This window comes from Bufo bufo, chromosome 6, assembly GCF_905171765.1.
Source record: "Bufo bufo chromosome 6, aBufBuf1.1, whole genome shotgun sequence".
Lineage (NCBI taxonomy): Eukaryota > Metazoa > Chordata > Amphibia > Anura > Bufonidae > Bufo > Bufo bufo.
This window is the reverse complement of record NC_053394.1, coordinates 177,800,767-177,812,745: the sequence shown is the minus strand read 5'-3', so window position 1 is coordinate 177,812,745 and position 11,979 is coordinate 177,800,767.

The following is an 11,979-nucleotide window of genomic DNA, read 5'->3' as shown; positions in this document are numbered from 1 at the left end:
TGCTATGACAGGACGAGCTTAAGGTCATGATAGACTAGCTATGCTGCGCCTGTAGTCGTGCTAGGAATTATCGTGTCAGTAAACGTGACAGACTTCGTAAATCGCTTGTAGTCGTGACAGGACTTATTAGTCTGTAGTCGTGACAGACTTCGTAAATCGCCTGTAGTCGTGACAGGACTTATTAGTCTGTAGTCGTGACAGACTTCGTAAATCGCCTGTAGTCGTGACAGGACTTATTAGTCTGTAGTCGTGACAGACTTCGTAAATCGCCTGTAGTCGTGACAGGACTTATTAGTCTGTAGTCGTGACAGACTTCGTAAATCGCCTGTAGTCGTGACAGGACTTATTATTCTGTAGTCGTGACAGACTTCGTAAATCGCCTGTAGTGGTGAGACAGGACTTAGTCTGTAGTCGTGACAGACTTCGTAATCACCTGTAGTGGTGACCGGACTCCCTGTGGACGAACCTGATGCCACAGTATAGTTGTTTCCCTTTTTTTTTAACAACCCCTTGAGAAGCGGAATTGTGAGACCCCAGGGTCTTCTCCCTGGGAGAATAGGTCTATAATTCAAGAACCTAGAGAGATTAAATGTGAGAAAATGCGAACCCGGGAGAAGGTGATGTCCGAAAGGAAGGCTTGGGATGACTGCTTGAAAAGAAACAATGAAGACCCAACGACCTACAACAATAATGTGAGTGAGGTTCTAATGGCAAAGCCGCGCCTACGAGCCACCACGAGAAGAATTGTAACGCGAGCCACAGCTGACCGAGGCATGCGAGCGGCCTGAATGCAGAAAAGGCATGAACATACTGTGGCGGGACCACGCAGCCAACCTCGAATGGCGGAGTTGTGTGAGTAAAATGTAAACTGAAGACATGCGTGAGAGACTAATGGCGGAACCAAGCGCGAAAGGGACTAAAGCGCTAGAGGGACTAAAGACACTAATGGTGGAACCAAGCGCTAGAGGGACTAAAGACACTAATGGTGGAACCAAGCGCTAGAGGGACTAAAGACACTAATGGTGGAACCAAGCGCGAAAGGGACTAAAGACACTAATGGTGGAACCAAGCGCGAAATGGGCCATGCGCAAGAGACACTAATGGCGGGGCCATGCGCAAGAGACACTAATGGCGGGGCCATGCGCAAAAGACACTAATGGCGGGGCCATGCGCAAAAGACACTAATGGCGGGGCCATGCGCAAGAGACACTAATGGCGGGGCCATGCGCAAGAGACACTAATGGCGGGGCCATGTGCAAGAGACACTAATGGCGGGGTCATGCGCGTCAAACTTAAACGGAGAAGCAATGCGTCAGAGACTCTAATGGCGTAGCCATGAATGCGAAACAAATGGCGATTTATTATTATTATTTATTTTTAATATATATTATTTTTTTTATCCACTTATGCAGCACTCCCCAAGACTTGGGGACTTGCATAACCATGACCCCCTTCGACAATAAACCTAGGACACTAGCAAGCTTATAACCATATCGTACCCCTAACAACATGAAGATCGGTCATAGGCCCCACAGAGCCATGAGGCTGAAGAGATCATCAGGCTCCCGAAGCCAAGACTGCACTCGATGACATTGCAGTGACGATAAGTAATTAAAATGTGAGCTAGACCTGATGGGATATGCATCGACGTTAGTGAACCGAACCACGTGCCTAAATAAAACATTAAACCAACCGTGAATAAACAGATGGGAGAAAAGCGCCAGAGGCATTACAGTTCGCTAAGAGAAGACCCTTATCGTGAAAACAAATGAACTACTTGTGAAACATAGTAGGAATCTTACTCCTATTAGCCCACTAACCGCTGAGGACTGCATGGTGAACTGGGGCAGGAGGCCAATCCGAGTGAATGCGAACCAGAAGTAAAGGAGACCAGTCTGAGTGAATGCGAACCAGGACTAAAGAACAGGACACTTTTTTTTTTTTTTTTTTTTTTTTTTTCCTGCTGAAGTGAAACAGAAAAAGTAGGCCTATAACATAACCACCAGTGAGGAAAGAAACGTAAACCTGAAAGAAAGCAGCTATGTTTATCGGGAGAACGGTATCAGAGCGGTGCACTGACTGCCCTAGAGAAAATACTCAGTAACCATGATGTAGCAACGAAAAGGAAAATGCAGCTTTAAGTGGAAGCCGAAAATGCAGCAACTGATGTAAGAACAGGTGGGTGAATGCAGCTCTGGATGTGAGTAGTGCCTAAAAACATGGTATGGGCCCAGCTCTGAGCATGAAGAGCAAGGTATAACGCAGCTGTATGAATGCAACCTGAAGTGACAGGGTATTGATGTGATGCAACAGCAACTCATAAACGCAGCTCTAGTAGTAAATGGAGTATAACATTGTTAATGCAGACACATGGACGTGGCTTTTGAAGGTAACGAACCTAACCATGATCATTCGACCATTAGCGCCCCACCCCCCTCGCCCCAGAGCGCTACAAGTCCCCCATGGTGTATCCAAGTCCAATCCTACCGTGAATGCTAGTACTCGCCTGGCACCTTCTGCCATTACCCAGGTGCGAATGAAACCTCCACATAATGCTGTAGGTTTTTTTTTTTTTAAATGGACATCACCACCACCCAAGAAAACATAAATGCGTTTTGAACGTAAACCCTGATGCAACGCCAATTAATCAACATATAGTGCACCTATGACCTAGCACAAAACCGCTGACACATGCGTGCCCATAACATACGGTTTACAGGGAGTGCAGAATTATTAGGCAAGTTGTATTTTTGAGGATTAATTTTATTATTGAACAACAACCATGTTCTCAATGAACCCAAAAAACTCATTAATATCAAAGCTGAATATTTTTGGAAGTAGTTTTTAAATTGTTTTTAGTTTTAGCTATTTTAGGGGGATATCTGTGTGTGCAGGTGACTATTACTGTGCATAATTATTAGGCAACTTAACAAAAAACAAATATATACCCATTTCAATTATTTATTTTTACCAGTGAAACCAATATAACATCTCAACATTCACAAATATACATTTCTGACATTCAAAAACAAAACAAAAACAAATCAGTGACCAATATAGCCACCCTTCTTTGCAAGGACACTCAAAAGCCTGTCATCCATGGATTCTGTCAGTGTTTTGATCTGTTCACCATCAACATTGCGTGCAGCAGCAACCACAGCCTCCCAGACACTGTTCAGAGAGGTGTACTGTTTTCCCTCCTTGTAAATCTCACATTTGATGATGGACCACAGGTTCTCAATGGGGTTCAGATCAGGTGAACAAGGAGGCCATGTGATTCGATTTTCTTCTTTTATACCCTTTCTTGCCAGCCACGCTGTGGAGTACTTGGACGCGTGTGATGGAGTATTGTCCTGCATGAAAATCATGTTTTTATTGAAGGATGCAGACTTCTTCCTGTACCACTGCTTGAAGAAGGTGTCTTCCAGAAACTGGCAGTAGGACTGGGAGTTGAGCTTGACTCCATCCTCAACCCGAAAAGGCCCCACAAGCTCATCTTTGATGATACCAGCCCAAACCAGTACTCCACCTCCACCTTGCTGGCGTCTGAGTCGGACTGGAGCTCTCTGCCCTTTACCAATCCAGCCACGGGCCCATCCATCTGGCCCATCAAGACTCACTCTCATTTCATCAGTCCATAAAACCTTAGAAAAATCAGTCTTGAGATATTTCTTGGCCCAGTCTTGACGTTTCAGCTTGTGTGTCTTGTTCAGTGGTGGTCGTCTTTCAGCCTTTCGTACCTTGGCCATGTCTCTGAGTATTGCACACCTTGTGCTTTTGGGCACTCCAGTGATGTTGCAGCTCTGAAATATGGCCAAACTGGTGGCAAGTGGCATCTTGGCAGCTGCACGCTTGACTTTTCTCAGTTCATGGGCAGTTATTTTGCGCCTTGGTTTTTCCACACGCTTCTTGCGACCCTGTTGACTATTTTGAATGAAACGCTTGATTGTTCGATGATCACGCTTCAGAAGCTTTGCAATTTTAAGAGTGCTGCATCCCTCTGCAAGATATCTCACTATTTTTGACTTTTCTGAGCCTGTCAAGTCCTTCTTTTGACCCATTTTGCCAAAGGAAAGGAAGTTGCCTAATAATTATGCACACCTGATATAGGGTGTTGATGTCATTAGACCACACCCCTTCTCATTACAGAGATGCACATCACCTAATATGCTTAATTGGTAGTAGGCTTTCGAGCCTATACAGCTTGGAGTAAGACAACATGCATAAAGAGGATTATGTGGTCAAAATACTCATTTGCCTAATAATTCTGTACAGGGTGTATAGATTAAACACACTTCCATACAAGAGCATCAGAACTCAAATACAGGCACCTAGACCGATCTGCTTGAGTACCCATATACAGACCACTGATATACAAACCCCCACACCTAGCATGTCTGGCGTTAACTGCGGATGTGCCCCCACATGTAAAACAGGTAACAGAAACCCCACACTTTTTTTTTTTTAAGCAGATATCAAAACGTAAGCCTGAAAAGAAAGCGGCTATCTTTATCGGAAGAGCAGTATCAGAGCGGTGTGCTGATAGCCCTAGTAAGAATACTGAGTAACCATTATGTAGCAATGAAAAGAAATGCAGCTTTAAGTGGAAGCAGAGTATAACACATGATGTAAGAACAAGTGGGTGAATGCAGCTCTGGATGTGAGTGGTGCCTAAAAACATGTTATGGGCACAGCTCTGTGTATGAATATGAGGAGCATGGTATAGAGCAGCCATATGAATGCAATCTGAAAGTGAGCAGAGTATTAGGTTGAGCTTGACTCTAGTCTGCAACTGTGAAGAGACATGAGAGGTGTAGGATAAGTGGGAGGCCCCACCGCCCCGCCCACAGAATCAGTCTTCATATCATAGCAGAGAATCAGGCTTCACGTCACCCACCACTGGAACAGGCCACTGTCACATATTTAGGCCCCGGCACCTAGGCAAAGGAGAGAGGTCCCGTAACAGAGAATCTGTCTTCATGTTAGCACAAAATCAGTCTTCATGTCATAGCAGAGAATCAGGCTTCACGTCACCCACCACTGGAACAGGCCACTGTCACATATTTAGGCCCAGGCACCCAGGCAGAGGAGAGAGGTCCCGTAACAGAGAATCTGGCTTTATGTCAGCACAGAATCAGTCTTCGTGTTATAGCAGAGAATCAGGCTTCACGTCACCCACCACTGGAACAGGCCACTGTCACATATTTAGGCCCCGGCACCCAGACAGAGGAGAGGTTCATTCAACTTTGGGTTGCCCCGCAATATAATGGTAAAATGAAAATAAAAATAGGATTGAATGAGGAAGTGCCCTGGAGTACAATAATATATTGTTATGGGGAGGTAGTTAATGTCTAATCTGCACAAGGGATGGACAGGTCCTGTGGGATCCATGCCTGGTTCATTTTTATGAACGTCAGCTTGTCCACATTGGCTGTAGACAGGCGGCTGCGTTTGTCTGTAATGACGCCCCCTGCCGTGCTGAATACACGTTCAGACAAAACGCTGGCCGCCGGGCAGGCCAGCACCTCCAAGGCATAAAAGGCTAGCTCTGGCCACGTGGACAATTTGGAGACCCAGAAGTTGAATGGGGCCGAACCATCAGTCAGTACGTGGAGGGGTGTGCACAGGTACTGTTCCACCATGTTAGTGAAATGTTGCCTCCTGCTAACACGTTCCGTATCAGGTGGTGGTGCAGTTAGCTGTGGCGTGGTGACAAAACTTTTCCACATCTCTGCCATGCTAACCCTGCCCTCAGAGGAGCTGGCCGTGACACAGCTGCATTGGCGACCTCTTGCTCCTCCTCTGCCTTCGCCTTGGGCTTCCACTGGTTCCCCTGTGACATTTGGGAATGCTCTCAGTAGCGCGTCTACCAACGTGTGCTTGTACTCGCGCATCTTCCTATCACGCTCCAGTGTAGGAAGTAAGGTGGGCACTTTGTCTTTGTACCGGGGATCCAGCAGGGTGGCAACCCAGTAGTCCGCACACGTTAAAATGTGGGCAACTCTGCTGTCGTTGCGCAGGCACTGCAGCATGTAGTCGCTCATGTGTGCCAGGCTGCCCAGAGGTAAGGACAAGCTGTCATCGTCCTGTGTTTCCCCCCAGCCACGCACCAGTGATGGGCCCGAGCTGCTTTGGGTGCCACCCCGCTGTGAACATGCTTCATCCTCATCCTCCTCCACCTCCTCCTCATCCTCGTCCTCCTCGTCCTCCAGTAGTGGGCCCTGTCTGGCCACATTTGTACCTGGCCTCTGCTGTTGCAAAAAACCTCCCTCTGAGTCACTTCGAAGAGACTGGCCTGAAAGTGCTAAAAATGACCCCTCTTCCTCCTCTTCCTCCTGGGCCACCTCCTCTTCCATCATCGCCCTAAGTGTTTTCTCAAGGAGACATAGAAGTGGTATTGTAACGCTGATAACGGCGTCATCGCCACTGGCCATGTTGGTGGACTACTCGAAACAGCGCAACAGGGCACACAGGTCTCGCATGGAGGCCCAGTCATTGGTGGTGAAGTGGTGCTGTTCCGCAGTGCGACTGACCCGTGCGTGCTGCAGCTGAAACTCCACTATGGCCTGCTGCTGCTCGCACAGTCTGTCCAGCATGTGCAAGGTGGAGTTCCACCTGGTGGGCACGTCGCATATGAGGCGGTGAGCAGGAAGGCCGAAGTTACGCTGTAGTGCAGACAGGCGAGCAGCAGCAGGGTGTGAACGCCGGAAGCGCGAACAGACGGCCCGCACTTTATGCAGCAGCTCTGACATGTCGGGGTAGTTGCGAGTGAACTTCTGCACCACCAAATTCAGCACATGCGCCAGGCAAGGGATGTGCGTCAAACCGGCTAGTCCCAGAGCTGCAACGAGATTTTGCCCATTATCGCACACCACCAGGACGGGCTTGAGGCTCACCGGCAGCAACCACTCATCGGTCTGTTGTTCTATACCCCGCCACAACTCCTGTGCGGTGTGGGGCCTGTCCCCCAAACATATGAGTTTCAGAACGGCCTGCTGACGTTTACCCCGGGCTGTGCTGAAGTTGGTGGTGAAGGTGTGTGGCTGACTGGATGAGCAGGTGGAAGAAGAGGAGGAGGAAGCTGAGTAGGGGGAGGAGGAGACAGGAGGCAAAGAATGTTGCCCTGCGATCCTTGGCGGCGGAAGGACGTGCGGCAAACAGCTCTCCGCCTGGGGCCCAGCCGCCACTACATTTACCCAGTGTGCAGTTAGGGAGATATAGCGTCCCTGGCCGTGCTTACTGGTCCACGTATCTATGGTTAGGTGGACCTTGCCACAGATGGCGTTGCGCAGTGCACACTTGATTTTATCGGACACTTGGTTGTGCAGGGAAGGCACGGCTCTCTTGGAGAAGTAGTGGCGGCTGGGAACAACATACTGTGGGACAGCAAGCGACATGAGCTGTTTGAAGCTGTCTGTGTCCACCAGCCTAAATGACAGCATTTCATAGGCCAGTAGTTTAGAAATGCTGGCATTCAGGGCCAGGGATCGAGGGTGGCTAGGTGGGAATTTACGCTTTCTCTCAAATGTTTGTGAGATGGAGAGCTGAACGCTGCCGTGTGACATGGTTGAGATGCTTGGTGACGCAGGTGGTGGTGTTGGTTGTACATCCCATGTTTTCTGGGCGGCAGGTGCCAACGTTCCTCCAGAGGCGGAGGAAGAGGCCGAGGCAGCAGCAGCAGAAGAGGCCGAGGCGGCAGCAGCAGAAGAGGTAGCAAGGGGAGCCTGAGTGACTTCCTTGTTTTTAAGGTGTTTACTCCACTGCAGTTCATGCTTTGCATGCAGGTGCCTGGTCATGCAGGTTGTGCTAAGGTTCAGAACGTTAATGCCTCGCTTCAGGCTCTGATGGCACAGCGTGCAAACCACTCGGGTCTTGTCGTCAGCACATTGTTTGAAGAAGTGCCATGCCATGGAACTCCTTGAAGCTGCCTTTGGGGTGCTTGGTCCCGGATGGCGGCGGTCAGTAGCAGGCGGAGTCTCTTGGCGGCGGGTGTTCTGATTTTGCCCACTGCTCCCTCTTTGTCTTTTGCTACGCTGTTGGCTCGGTCTCACCACTGCCTCTTCCTCCGAACTGTGAAAGTCAGTGGCACAACCTTCATTTCATGTGGGGTCTAGGACCTCATCGTCCCCTGCATCGTCTTCCACCCAGTCTTGATCCCTGACCTCCTGTTCAGTCTGCACACTGCAGAAAGACGCAGCAGTTGGCACCTGTGTTTCGTCATCATCAGAGACGTGCTGAGGTGGTATTCCCATGTCCTCATCATCAGGAAACATAAGTGGTTGTGCGTTAGTGCATTCTATCTCTTCCACCCCTGGGGAAGGGCTAGGTGGATGCCCTTGGGAAACCCTGGCAGCAGAGTCTTCAAACAGCATAAGAGACTGCTGCATAACTTGAGGCTCAGACAGTTTCCCTGATATGCATGGGGGTGATGTGACAGACTGATGGGCTTGGTTTTCATGCGCCATCTGTGCGCTTTCTGCAGAAGACTGGGTGGAAGATAAGGTGAACGTGCTGGATGCACTGTCGGCCACCCAATTGACTAATGCCTGTACCTGCTCAGGCCATACCATCCTTAGAACGGCATTGGGCCCCACCAAATATCCCTGTAAATTCTGGCGGCTACTGGGACCTGAGGTAGTTGGTACACTAGGACGTGTGGCTGTGGCAGAACGGCCACGTCCTCTCCCAGCACCAGAGGGTCCACTAACACCACCACGACCATGTCCATGTCCGCGTCCCTTACTAGATGTTTTCCTCATTGTTCCCGTTCACCACAATAAGAAAAATATTATTCGGGCCAATGTATTGAAAATTCAGGCCTTTTTTTACAGACACCTAACACTGTCTGGCTATCTATTTAGGTACCGTATTACACTAATACAGGCAAACCAGTAATGACAGATTTAGCTGAATATAAATGTGAGGCCTATTTTTTAGGCACTGTGTGACAGGTATACGTTTAATCACAGAATTAGACTTGTATCTGCACTGTAGCGTGTGTGTTAAGTTTTTCAGAATGACACTATCAGCACCTTGAATCTAATATACCCTTTTTGGGATAGATTTAAAGTAGGCCTGATATAGCAGAAACTACTAATTTTGAGAATGGCAAATTTGGGAATAGTTTTTCAACCCAGAACAAAAACTGTGCTTTTACGGTCACTAAAAATAATTTGACCAGCTAAAACAGTACTGATTTGGAGGAATATAAATGTCAGGCCTATTTTTTAGGCGCTGTGTGACAGGTATACGTTTAATCACAGAATTAGACTTGTATCTGCACTGTAGCGTGTGTGTTAAGTTTTTCAGAATGACCCTATCAGCACCTTGAATCTAATATACCCTTTTTGGGATAGATTTAAAGTAGGCCTGATATAGCAGAAACTACAAATTTTGAGAATGGCAAATTTGGGAATAGTTTTTCAACCCAGACCAAAAACTGTGCTTTTACGGTCACTAAAAATAACTTGACCAGCTAAAACAGTACTGATTTGGAGGAATATAAATGTCAGGCCTATTTTTTAGGCGCTGGGTGACAGGCTCAACTTGCCCCTGATGTAGTATATGGCCAAAAAATAACCACACTATTGATGGTTAAATGCACTTGGGTGACACAGGCTCAGCCTGCACCTGATGTAGTATATGGCCAAAAAATAACCACACTATTGATGGTTAAATGCACTTGATGAAAGCTTGACCCTGATGTAGGATATAGCAAAAAATAACCACACTATTGATGGTTAAATGCACTTGGGTGACACAGGCTCAGCCTGCACCTGATGTAGTATATGGCCAAAAAATAACCACACTATTGATGGTTAAATGCACTTGGGTGACACAGGCTCAGCCTGCACCTGATGTAGGATATAGCAAAAAATAACCACACTATTGATGGTTAAATGCACTTGGTGGTAGCTTGTGCTGGCGCACCACAAGCCACAAAATGGCCGCCGATCACCCCAGAAAAAAGTGATATAAAAACGCTCTGGGCAGCCTAAAAAAAGTGAGCAATTGAATATCAGCACTTCAATGATCCACAGCTGGAGATTGATCACTGAATGAAGTCTTTTGGAGGAGTTAATCTGCCTAATCTCGCCCTAACGTCGCAGCTGCAACCTCTCCCTACGCTTGTATCAGCAGAGTTACGTGCAGCGCTACGTGACCCAAGCTTATATAGAGGCTGGGTCACATGCTGCACTGGCCAATCACAGCCATGCCAATAGTAGGCAAGGCTGTGATGGCCTCTTGGGGCAAGTAGTATGACGCTTGTTGATTGGCTGCTTTGCAGCCTTTCAAAAAGCGCCAAGAAAGCGCCGAACACCGAACCCGAACCCGGACTTTTATGAAAATGTTCGGGTTTGCTTGGGAACTATACAGTTCGGGTTTGCTCATCCCTAAACATGACGATACCGCAGTGCCGAGGAGCCCAGGTTGGCCTGAGATAGCCGGCTTCCCCCCTCCCGTGGGGTGGAGGGTCGGCGCGTAGAGCCGCACGCCTCGGGGCCGGAGCGCGGTCAGAAGCCCTGCCGCCTCTCTCCCGGAGCGCATCGCACGTTCGTTGGGAACCCGGTGCTAAATCATTCGTAGACGACCTGATTCTGGGTCAGGGTTTCGTGCGTAGCAGAGCAGCTACCTCGCTGTGATCTATTGAAAGTCATCCCTTGAGCCAAGCTTTTGTCGCAAAGGAACCGCGGGGCAGAAGCCGGCCCTCCCACGCAGAGAGGGTCGACACCGCACTCTCTCCCGGGCGGGGGAGTGTTTTCATCTCTGCTAATGCAGGGCTTGCAGGCCTTTTTCGGGCTGAGGCAGACCCGGGGCGCGCTGGCAGACTTTGGCCGCGGGCTGGGGGCACCAGCCCCCTCCTTTTCTCTCCTCCCCACACCCTCTTCGGGCAAGTCAAGAGGCTGAGGCACCCCGATGGGCTTAATGCTCACCCCTGGAGAGGGGTACCGCCAGGTGGGCTTAATGCTCGGTCCTGGAGGGGGGTACCACCAGGTGGGCTTAATGCTCGCCCCTGGAGGGGGGTACCGCCAGGTGGGCTTAATGCTCGCCCCTGGAGGGGGGTACCGCCAGGTGGGCTTAATGCTCGCCCCTTAGGGGGTTCCGCCAGGTGGGCTTAATGCCCCCTCTACAAGCCTGCAAGTCTCGGCCTCCTAGCTCCGAGGGAAGCCGTTGGAGGTGACTTCCATGACACCAGGGGGACTTTGTGAAAAATGTATCCAGGGGTTATGGAAGTGTAATCGGGTAACATAATCCGACTTTGTCCCTCTGCCATTCACGGAGAGAAGGTGTCCCAGGCTAGCTTGAGGGCTCCTCTTGGAGCCCAAGTCCCCATCTACAAGCCCTGCAAGTCTTGGCTTCCTAGCTCCAAGGGAAGCCGCTGGAGGTGACTTCCATAAAGTAGGGGGACTTTGTGAAAAATGTATTCAGGGGTTATGGAAGTGTAATCGGGTAACATAATCCGACTATGTCCCTCTGCCATTCACGGAGGGAAGGTGTCCCAGACTAGCTTGAGGGCTCCTCTTCGAGCCCAAGTCCCCCTCTACAAGCCCTGCAAGTCTCGGCTTCCTAGCTCAAAGGGAGGCCGCTGGAGGTGACTTCCATAAAGGAGGGGGACTTTGTGAAAAATGTATCCAGGGGTTATGTTAGTGTAATCGGGTAACATAACCTGATTTTGTCCCTCTGCCATTCACGGAGGGAAGGTGTCCCAGACTAGCTTGAGGGCTCCTCTTGGAGCCTAAGTCCCCCTCTACAAGCCCTGCAAGTCTTGGCTTCCTAGCTCCAAATTTATCTGGCAGAACAAGCAAAACAGAATCCATTATAAGACCCTATCTAGGTCAGGGAAAAATGGCTGCACTGGCCTACCTGACTTGGAAAATTATTATAAAGCTTCCATTCTAACCAGAATCATAGAATGGAGGAAGATCACACCAGAGAAAAAAATGGGTTGATATAGAACGGGAATGCTCTGACACCAAT